General features: G+C 40.6%; 1 pseudogene; it reads left to right on the forward strand.

Moving 5' to 3' along the window:
* The first annotated feature begins 9,554 nt into the window (after window positions 1-9,554).
* On the forward strand, window positions 9,555-11,908 carry LOC149320065 (uncharacterized; annotated as a pseudogene).
* Window positions 11,909-12,222: the final 314 nt, after the last annotated feature.

Here is a 12,222-nt window from a genome sequence, read left to right on the forward strand (position 1 = left end):
TTAATATATAATTTTTTGTATTGTTGTTGAAATGTACCGTATTTTCCGGCGTATAAGACGACTGGGCGTATAAGACGACCCCCAACTTTTCCAGTTAAAATATAGAGCTTGGTATATACTCGCCACATAAGACTACCCCTCTTCCAACGCACACCAAATAAAAATTTTTAAAAATCAGATTTGATTTCAATATGGTAATTTTAATTGAAATGCTTATGACATGCAGGTACTTAGCAGGAAACCTTGTTGTCTACAAAGCCTTCTTGGATTGGTCAGCTCTCCCTGCCTGCCCAGCCATCCCTGTCTCCAAGACTATCAGAACAGTAGCTGCTTTCATAAGATCACCGCATACGGTGGGGATGTGCCTGCAGCAGTTTTTGAGCTTCCCCCACCATATGTGGCGACCGCAGATTCTCCAGTCTGCCCTATAAGACGACACCTGGCGTATAAGACCACCCCCGACTTTTGAGAAGATTTTCCTGGGTTAAAAAGTAGTCTTATATGCCAGAAAATACAGTATATATTGGAACTTAAAATGTGATTTTGTTTGCAATATTCAACCAGAGTTGCTCTCATAGTACCCTAATAGAGGTACACAGTCAACACACATTGTGTGAATCTGGCATGCAAAGAGGAAAAGATGTAACCAGATTTTTAACCTTGTTATTCATAACCTTTCTTACATAATTCCTCTTAAATGTTCATTTAAGGGAACATGAAGTTCCACATTTTGGGTTTCCCAAACTATATTTCTCATGACCCCATCTGAATTGTAACAAAATACAAGACAATAATCAACAAACCACTTCCATACCACAGAATGAAATTACTTTAATTGCCATGGCTCCTTTCTAGGGAATCCTCATTGCTGAGATGGTTAGGTATCAGTAAAAGCAGGGACATAGCCGGGGGGGGGGGGGATTCTTGGGGTCCGGACCCCCCCCCCCTTCCATTAGAAAAATGAATGGTTCGTGCTGCTGCACCACTGCGCTCAAGCCCCATTATAATAATGGCACTTAGTCTGGACCCCCCCCCCCTTCCTAAAATCCTGGCTACGTCACTGGTAAAAGAAAACTGCTAACACCATCACCAAAACGCAGTTCCATGAATTCCTTGGGAGGACCAGTTACCTTACAAGCTTGGCAAGCTATGTTTTTGGACTATAGCCCCAGTGTTTGGACCACAATGTCCAAACACTGGGGCTGAGGATCCTGGGAGGTGTAGTCCAGGAAAAAAAACTTAGTGTGGTGTAGTGGCTTGAGTGTTGAATAGGGACTCAGATAAGATTTCCAATCCCCATTCATAATAAGGCTATGGTAAAAACAAAACAAAACAAAACAAAACAAAAAAACCCACCCTGAACAAATCTGGCTTAAAAAACTCCATAATATATTTCTCTTAGAATCGCCATAAGTCAGAAAGAACTTGAAGGCACACACAAAAAAATTCTGAAAAGTAACTTTTCCAAAGTCTGTGTAAAAGTGATGTATGGTCAACCCTAAGTGTAATTTCATGTGCCCTTGCCTAAATGTCAAAATATTGCCAAGTGCAATTTATCATTCATTCTACATTCTGCCATGCAGGGAGAAAGAAAAACTACACATTCTTCCAAATGGATCAAATGTTTTAGACATTGTGATATTTGCTGGGGCTGTTCTTATTTTTTGTGTGTGTTTGTTTGTTTTTAAATATCCAAATGACATTTCTATTGTCCCAGATATAGAATCAGAGAATTGGAAGAGAGCACAAAGGTCATCCAGTCCAATCCATTCTGCCATTCATCCAGTGGGTTTACATGCTTGAGCCAGGATTCAAATCCTGGTCTCCAGAGTCCCAGTCCAATGCTCAAACCATTGCACCACATTGGCTCTCACTACGTCTTAGGCCTCTCTAAACAACAAACCCCAGAAAGCCATAGGAGTGGAATAGTAGTGCTATAATAGTATAGTGTGGTATTTAAATGGATTGCTACCCAGGGTTCAAATCCCTCCTAAGCCATGAAACCCACTGAATGACGTTGAACAAGTCACACTTTCTCAGCCTCAGGACAAGGCAGTGACAAACATCTTCTGAACAAATCTTTTAAAAAAAAACCTATTCTTTCACCTGGGTGAAGTAAATGATTGAGAAAAGAGAAGATGAGGAGAGAAAAAAAGACCCATGATAGGTTCACCTTAGGATCTCCATAAGTCAGAAATGACTTGAAAGCATATAACAACAATGTAGATAAGCTACCAAGTTTGTGTGGCTGGAATACCTGTGTCAGGCAAAATATCGAGAATACTCATTATCATGAAAGAGTGGTGCATGAACTGTTTCTATTATTATTATTATTATTATTATTATTATTATTATTATTATTGCATGTTGACTGCCAAAGATAGAGAGGGCATGTAGGATTTTCCACCTCATATGTCAAAATAACTTGACTTGCTTTTACTTACCGTACACCTTGATTTTGTGGGAGTGGGGCACTATTTGTCAGCCTGCCTCAGACTGCAAAATCTTTTGGGTTGGCCCCATCAGCCAACACTTGCTGAAGTATGAAGTTCAACTTGGGAAATCTTTCTCTTGTTCACAGGAACATCTTACTATCCATCTAGACCTGTCTATCTCTTATTTACGCTTCCTGGACAAAGCCTGTCTTCTACATGATGCATGATTCAGTTTAGATCTGTCAAAGCAAATTTCTTCCAGACTCTTTCTTTCAAAGACAAATCACCTGAGACGTCTCGTAGCCAGAAGACTACGAATTGCACATTTGTGCTTTGGAAAAAAATATGGATAAGTAATGTCATGATGCCCAGTGAACTTCCTGGCTTAGAGTTTAAACTTTTCATAGTCTCCGTGCATGTGTGAGGGAAGCCACGACAAACTAAGCATAGAATAACATTGATCAAGTGAGTGTGTTGCAGTAATTATCTCTCTGCTCACAACTGTATCTTCTAGCAAGATCAAAGTTACATTTATGTCTTCCTGCATTTTATAGCTAAAGCCTCACAAGTTATGAATTATCTATCTTCCTGAGGTTTTCATAACTCTGAAACTTTGTGGCTTGGATATCTTTATCAGCATTTGCCTCTCTCTTCACCACTCATTAGCTTCCAAACTACACACATTACACAAGAGATGTGTTATTATATCTGTTAATCTTTGGCATAAAAAACAGCCGCCAGGTGGGAGGAACTCAGTTGAAGCAACAGTGTTGGTGGGGTGAAAAAGAAACATATTTTTCAGTTTCCCTGAACTCAGCCATAAAAAAGAGGAAACAATGTTTTACCCTGTCCTCCATCTGGAGAAAATCAGTCACTTGCAATTAATTCCTTTTTCCAATTGCAAAGGCATAACTACATTACAGTATGATTGGAATTTAGGGTGCATTTAGACTGTAGGAATAATGCAGATTGACACTATTTTAGGTTCTGTAGCTTCATCTTATAAAATCCTGTGATTTGTAGTTTTACAAGGTCTCTAGCTATGTCTGCCAGAGTTCTAGTGCCTCACAAAACCATGTGCCAAATGAGAGGCATGTGTTAACATGCATTTTTAAATAAGTTTTTATTAATTAAAAAAGCAGTTACAAACAAGTAGAATTGGTATACATAAATTCATGAGTGAGAAAGAAAAGAAAAAAATGCGGGTTGGTATCAGGTTCTCTTAATTCTTTATCCTCGGACATATTTTCTCTAGTCTTCTAAACTCTTCACCAAAGTTGTTGGATCTTCTTAGGCATAACAGTAGGTCAACACCTCTCTATATATAAGATACCTGAAAACCGTGCGCTCTTTCCCACAGATCCTTAAACCCTTCCCCACTGAGTAACCTAAATTAATTCTTTCAAATCTACTTCTAAACATATTATCATACAATCATGTTAACCTAATCTCTAACCTATATTCAACTTCTACCACCTTGGATTATAACAGCTGAAAACTCCCTATGTTCGGATTATTCTATATTTTTTAAAAAATTAAAGTAGATAGCTGATAAAGGTGCCAGGTCTCAGGGCCTGGTCCAGGTCTCAGGGCTTGAACCCTCTCTTCCAATCCTCAGGATGAGCATGCAGTCTTTCAAGGTGTATGTATATGCATATGGAGAGACAGATATAGATATGAGCCAGCATAGCATAGTGGTTTGAGTGTTGGATTATGACTCTGGAGACCAGGGTTCAATTCCCAGATTGGCTAGGAACCCACTGGGTGACCTTGGGCAAGTCACATGCTCTCAGCCTCAGGGGAAAGCAAAGGCAAACCTTCTCTGAACAAATCTGCAAAGAAAATCCCATGATGGGTTCACCTTAGGGTCACTATAAATTGGAAATGACTTAAAAGCACAACAACGATAGATAGATAGATAGATAGATAGATAGATAGATAGATAGATAGATAGATAGATAGATAAACTGCTCATACATTATACTAGGGGTTCCTTATTTGAATGGTGTACTCTGTGAAACTGTGCAGTGGGTAATGCTTAACATATCATGGTCAATGATGTCACCATTATAAACCATTGACATCATCATGGCCCCTTGTAACATCATCCATGCAATACCACCAGGACCCACCATCTGTAACATCACAAGGGAGTCATCCATAGATCTCATATTTTGAGATAGTCATTATCTGTCAACCTTAATAGCAGACCAAAAGCCTTATCGCATGAGGAAAGAAAGCTGAAACAGAACAGGAGACTAGTGGCTTTCTATGTGCCTCTCTGCATGCCCTTGTAACACTTCCATTCTCTTCCCAAGAGATTTGGTTGTAAAAGTGTGCCTTTTGTCCTGCTGAAAAAAATGTATTTGACAAAAGGCACACTTTTAATGAATGTAGGACAGAAGTAGCATGACAGCATGTGGAGAAGTATGGAGAAAGCTGCTACTCTCCTGCACCATTTCAACTTTCTTTTTCCATGTGATGAGGCTCCAAAACGGGGGACAATATTAGAAGTCTCACTCTCTTTCTTCAAATCCATCCTGAGGTACCACCATTCCCATGAAATCTTTGACTAGGAACATAATTCCTTGACTATGTTGTCCTCACAAATAAGAACAAATAATTACTGTAGATTTTTCCCCACTGCAGGAAAATAAATGCATGCACAGTATTCTCTGTATGACTGAATGTTTTGAAGTGTTGCAGGGGGATTATTGTGTGGAGAAAAAACACATTTTTATGAGTGTTTGGGGTTTTTCACTGATAAGATATTGATAGCCAGTGTGATGCCATGATTTCAGCATCATGATTTGGCTATGACTTTGGAGACCATGGTTCAAATCCCCACTCAGCCATGGAAGCCCACTGGTTGAGCTTAGACACACTTTCTCAATTTGAAGGAGAGGCAAAGGCAAACCTCCTCTGAACAAATCTGGCCAAGAAAACCCCACAATTGGTTTGCCTTAGAATCTCTATAAGTCAGAAACAACTTTAAGGCACAACAACAACAACAACAACAGAAGATATTAACAATTTAACAGGTTAAAACAGGTTGAAATTTTGAAACCATTTAAAACCATCATGTATACTGAGGCAGGAGGAAATATGTTATACCCCCAAAGTTTTAATCAAGAGCCATCTTTTAACTTGATGCAGGAATGGAACCAATATCAGTGCCAATCTATACTCTGATGATGCCACAGCAAAGTGAAGCCAGCAGGGGATAGTGTTTTGAGTGTTGGACTATGATTTTGGAGACCAGGATTTGAATCCTGGCTTGGTCATATAAACCTTCTGTGTGACTGAGAAAGTCACTCTCTCTCAGCCTCAGAGTATGGCAATGGCAAGCTGCCCTCTGAAGAAACGTGCCAAGAAAATCCCATGATAGGTTTGCCTTAGGGTCACAATAAGTCAGAAACTCTTTGAAGGCACACAGCAAAGCAGTCTGTCTCCCAAATCCCCCTAAGGCTTGGAATGTCATCTTCAGCACCTTGAATTCAGACCAAAGACCTATTGGAAACCAACGCAATTTCATGGCATGGCTCTTACAGCACTTTCTAACAGTAACATTCTATGATTCTATGATTCATTAAGACTAGGGCTGCTGCCAAACTGCAGAATTAATGTAGTTTGGCACTGCTTTTCCTGTCATGGCTCCATCCTCTGGAATCTTGGGATCTGTAGTTTGTTGTGGCATCAGTGCTCTCTGACAGAAGAGGCTAAATATCTGATAAAACTACAAATCCCAGAACTCCATAGCATTGAGCCATGGCAGTTAAAGTGGTACCAAACCTGCATTCACTCTGCAGTGTAGATACATCCTGGTGCTTAGGTCAGCAATCTGGCTAATGGGTTTTACTATGAAAATGTGTAATTTCATCAGTCCAGATAGTTTCTTTACCACTACAAACTGCAAATATTCCATGCCTGGTTGCAATAGCCAACTTATTACCTAGCAGCCATCCTTCTGGTGACAAGCCTTTCCTTACTTACTGGTTCTTGGAAAACAGACATTCCACCCCAATGCTCTATCCAAATTTTACCCACTTGGCAAACACTCTCAGAGCTTATGGCATAGATTTTAGGAATCCAGGCTCACCTCCATGATACCATGAGGTTGTGGAGTAGGGTTTTAGGGAGGGGGAAATATTAACATCAAGTTTGGGGGCAATTGTATGAGCATCAAAACACTCAATCAAAGATGAATGTTCTAGCTCACCTAAACTATTTTGAAAGTACTTCCATTTTTAATTAGACATTCACTTTTCTCTTCTGTATTTCCTCCTCTCCATACTCTCTCTGACCAATCTGATGTGATAATTCAAAAGAAATTCCTGAGAAACACTTAGACATAATTAGAATTATTAAACTCCTACTTTTCAAGGTTACATAGACTTTTTCTGAAGGAAAATACCTCCGCCAACTCAGGTTTTCCTAGGGCAGGTTGACATGCTCTGTGATTCCCAAGGAAATTAACTACTTAGAAGTTCATTATTTGGTCCCAATGCACACACCCACTGTATCTGTGCATCTATCTGTCTATTTGTCTATATATCTAGAAGCAGAAAAGAGAGATTTAATTATTCACCAAAGCTTAACACTGTCTTTCCAAAGGCTTGAGACAGGCAAACAATTAAAACCTAAAATGATCAATTAATACATGGGGGCAAACATGCACAGATGGACACATAAAGGAAAATGGCATCCCAGTGTAAACACATTAGTCAATTAGTTGTGTCCTCCTTCACCCCAAAAGTCTAAATTGTACAGTCCCAGATCAGCCACTGAGACTGGGTGAGTGGTAAAAATCAATGGGAGTATTTAACTAAACTCATCACCATGGCACAGAACCCCGTTTTTTATAATAAATTGATCTGTCAGGTGAGCAGCATTTATAATAAATTTTGCAATACAGTGCACTAGGTGTAAATCCTCTCCACAAAGAAAATAGTACAATTTAGTAATAGGATCCAAATTGATCATTCTTACCAGAAACGGTTGCAGGAAATGAGATCTCACCTCGTCATAAATACAACAGTCAAACAGGATATGTACATTATCCTCAATGTTTATTCTAGGATAGCATCCACCTCCGATCTGTCAGAGGCACCACAAATACAAGTTCTTTCGTGATGAGGTATTTTTTGAAATCATCCTGTTCTTACCATGGAATTCAGTTGTTTGAATCTAGCTCTAGTAAAAGCTGTTCTCTGGCTCCCCGTTAGATGCAACCTAAGTATTTTTCTGATCCAAATAAAATTTTATCTTTAGCTAACCAAATTAAAGATTGACAACCCGCCAACGCAGCTATGTCAGATTGAGCACTAATATCCCAAACCCTTTGTTTTAAGATTTCCTGTGCTGTATGACCAGCAGAAAGAAGATACGAAGGAGAGATGCCTAGCTGGTGCATTAGTTGGGATAACTGGCATACCAAAAAATTTGAACACCCAATAACTTCTTCTAAGCAGAGTTTAGGGAGTCTCCCCATTTCGATAAAAAAATCAATAGATATCAAGGGCTGGCTGTATATATTTTATATGCATTTAATCATTACAAAAATACAATTTCAATGCATTTGGCTATTTTCCTTTAAGCTTTGGGTGGGAATTCTGAATCTTTCCAGATGTTATTGGACTGTATCTCCCAGCATCCCTTACTATTGACTATATCAACATGGGATGATGGGAGTTACAGTTCAACAACAGTATACTATTCAACAGGACATGTGTGACCAAACAACACTGGTATGAGATCAAGACAGCAAAAATTATGAATGAGGAAGAATGTGTACGCTAAGGGGGTGTACAGAAGTTTGTTTTTGCTGAAGATGAAAGTAGTAGGAGGAGATAGAAACTGGAACATTTTGAAAGCACTGAGAAAGTGGAATGTCAGAGACCTGTCAGGCATATCGCTATTAAATCAGGACAGTTGAGTATGCAACATCTATAGCAGTGATGGCAAACTTTTTTGGGTCTGCATGCTGGGGATCTGTGTGCACCATCCTCCTCCCCCCCCCCCCAGACCTTTCCTGCCTCCCAGCTATCTCTCTGGAGGCAGCTGGAGGTCAGGCAGGGCCCGAGACAGTTGGAAGCTGGGAAACGGCAGGGAGGAATGTCTCCCTGGCCTGTGCCCGGCAAAATGGTGTCACATAGCACCTGTGCCACAGTTTCACCATCACGGATTTAGAAGACTGCACAATTCACTTCCCCCACCACAACTTTAAGCCAAAAACTGTATCACAAAATTGGTATAAATGTTGATTCAGAAGGATAATTATGTTCCAGTCTATAACTGGCCTCAGGAGTTCATATCAATCAACAGCTCGCTGTGAAGAATTTGCTCACCATTTTGCTGATAAAATTGCTCGGATTCACTCTGACTTAGATGCCAGAGTTGATACAGTGTCAGTGGATGTAACCTTGGCTCCTGCTTGTCCAGTATTGATGGATATGTTTCAGTTTGTGCAACCTGATGATGTGGACAGGATCCTTGGAGAGGAGAGAGCCACTACATATATACTAGACCCTTGCCCTTCCTGGGTTATTAAACAGGCCAGAGGAGGACTGGTGGAGCGAGTAAGGGAAGTGATTAATGCCTCTTTACAGCAAGGCAGAGTCCCAGCATGCCTAAAAGAGGCTGTGGTAAGACTTCTTTTGAAAAAACCTTCCACGAATCCTACTTTACTAATTATAGGCCAGTCTCCATTCTTCCATTTTTGGGCAAGGTGCTGGAGCGTGTAGTGGCTTCCCAACTCTAGGTGTTCTTGGATGAGATGGATTATCTAGATTCATGTCAATCTGGTTTTAAGCCTGGTTATGGGACATAAAAGCTTTGTTTGCCTAGGTGGATGACTTGCACAGAGAACTGGACAGGGGGAGTGTGTCCCTGTTAGTTTTGCTGGACCTCTCAGCGGCTTTCGATACTATTGACCATGGTATTCTTCTGAGACATCTCTCTGGGATGGGTTCTTGGAGGTACTGTTCTATAGTGGTTCAGCTCTTTCTGGAGAGGCGCTCTCAGAAGGTGGTGCTGGGGGATATCTGTTTGACTCCTTGGCTGTTGGACTGTGGGATCCCTCAGGGCTCAGTCCTGTCCCCTATGCTTTTTAACATCTACATGAAACTGCTGGGAGTGGTCATCCGGAGTTTTGGAGTAAGATGTCACCTGTATGCGGATGATACCCAGCTCTATCATTCCTTTCCACCTAATTCCAAGGAAGCTGTTTCTGTCCTAAACCAGTGTCTGGCTGCTGTAATGGACTGGATGAGGGCAAACAAATTGAAGCTTAATCCAGAAAAGAAAGAGTTGCTCCCGGTCAGTCACAAGAAAGATGCGGGAATAGGGATTCAGCCTGTGTTAGATAACAGCCTGTGTTAGATGGAATTACACTTCCCCTGAAAACTCAGGTTCATAGTTTGGGGGTACTTCTGAATTCAGCACTAAGCCTGGAAGCCCAGGTATGGGCGGTGACCAGGAGTGCCTTTGAACAGCTAAAACTTATGCTCCAACTGTGCCTGTTCCTGGAGAAGTCAGACCTGGCCACAGTGGCACATGCCTTGGTTACATCCCGTTTGGATTACTGTAATCTGCTCTATGTGGGGCTGCCTTTGAAAAGTGCTCAGAAACTTCATCTGGTCCAAAGAGCTGCAGCTAAACTGTTACCTGGAGCTGACTACAGGGAGCATACAACTCCCTTGTTGCAACAGCTCCATTGGCTGCCAGTCCATTTCCAAGCACAATTCAAAGTGCTGGTTTTGACCTATAAAACCTATACAGCTTGGGTCCAGGCTATTTGAAGGACCATATCTCCCTGTACAAGCCCTGAGAATATTGTGGTCATTGAGAGAGGCCCTTCTCTGTATCTCACTACCCTTTCAGGCATATTTGGTGAAAGAAAGGGCCTTCTCAGTGGCTCCTCCCAAGCTCTGGAACTCCCCCCCCCTAGGGAGGCCAGGATGGCTCCATCTATGCTGTTCTTCTGGTAGCAGGTGAAGACGTTTCTATTCTGCTAGGCTTATGCATGACTGGGATGCTGTTTTGTTTTTGTTTTAAAGATTTTTCAATTTTAATAATGTAATGTTTTTAATTGTTTGAATTGTTTAATTGTTTTTTAAACTGGTATTTTGCATGTTTTATAGTGCTTTAACTTGGACTGTTTTAGATTTGTAGGCCACCTTTAGTTTCTGTACTGGGAGGAAGTCAGGATATAAATAATAATAATAATAATAATAATAATAATAATAATTATTATTATTATTATTATTATTATTCAGATCAGATGGGATCCACACTGTATCACTGAAAAATTGGATGGATAGGATGGAAGCCTTCTATATCTGTTAAAGATAAGTTACTTTTACACTGAGATCAGAGTGAAACAGGAATCCGGGGTACATATTAGGGCAGAAGCTGTCTTCGAGTTAACGTGATTTTTCTGAAAATAACCCTAAAGGCACCAGATCCCATCTGATCTTTGAAGCTAAGCAGGTTTAGCTCTGGTTATTACTTGGATGGGACAGTGCCAATGAATACTACATGTCGTAGGCTGTATTTCAGAGGAAGGAACTGGAAAAACTACCTCTGAGTATCCCTTGCCTAAGAAAACCCTATGAAATTCATGGGATTGCCCTAAGACCTAAATCAACAGGAGATTTGAAGGCATGCACACACACAAACACACAATCCTAAGGAAAGCAGGCAAGTGTTTCTGTATTTCTTGCCTCATTACAGTCTCCATGGTTCCTTGCTCTTCATTTTAACCACAGGATGGAAATGAATGAAGAGCCTGACACCACCCACAGGTCTAGCAATAGGATTCCGCCCAAAACACTGCAGTTGCTCACTCTTTGATTTAGAGTGATAAAAAACAACAACCATTGATCATTGACTGTCAGCATGCTTCATTGCCATATCACATCAGCCTTGTTTAGCCCACTTTCAAAGAGATGCTGGGTGTCTGAAGAACAACATTACAGACTTCATCTAGGGAAAAACTAAAGGTGGAGGAAATAGGTTCATTCATGGACCACACTGCATGTTATCCTTACCAAACATACATTTCCCAAGTCTAAGCTGTGAAACACTAGCTGCATTTTTCTAATATGGGGGAAATGGCAACTGCACAGTGTGATCCAGGCTCTCTCCTTCCATGTGCCTTCACAATGTATTAAAATAGCATTTCAGCTAGCACAAACTTCCTGAAAAATCTTATATAGCCCCTTCTGCTTGTGTGTCATTGTCAGTTTTGGCATTCTAAGCTCTGATAAAAGGTTAGAATACAATTGCTGGGATGTGGTTTCTGTATATATTTTTTCAGTACAAACTCAGTTCTCAGAATGTGGATCACATATCTTTTCAACATTTGACAGATGAAAACCTGGACTTGTAAGGCCAAGCAACTTCAGAGTGCAGCCAACCTGGCAATAGTTATTAATAAAGAGGAACATTCAAGACAGAAGAACCTGCAGTAACCTGCTTTTGCCTAAGCCTAATGGTAAGAGCAAGGTTCTGCTGCTCCTCTTCTCTCCCCTCACTGAATCAATTGAGTGCAAACTATTTTTGTACTTTGAAGTCAGTTTGCATCAATTGATATAAGTCGAGGATGAAGGGGGAAATGGGAGAAAGAGAAATATTTTTGAAGCATCTAAAAAAGTGAGATGAGATCCCTGCCAAGCTGAGACAGTTGGAGGGTATGGGAGAATGCTCTGTAGGTGTAGAATCCTGAATGATAGTGGTTAAAGAATCCATGGATACAGAGGCTGACTGTATTCCACATTGCCACATT

Source organism: Sceloporus occidentalis, unplaced genomic scaffold (assembly GCF_023333645.1).
Source record: "Sceloporus occidentalis isolate IW3139 unplaced genomic scaffold, rSceOcc1.0.p SCAF_2, whole genome shotgun sequence".
In the NCBI taxonomy this organism is placed as follows: domain Eukaryota; kingdom Metazoa; phylum Chordata; class Lepidosauria; order Squamata; family Phrynosomatidae; genus Sceloporus; species Sceloporus occidentalis.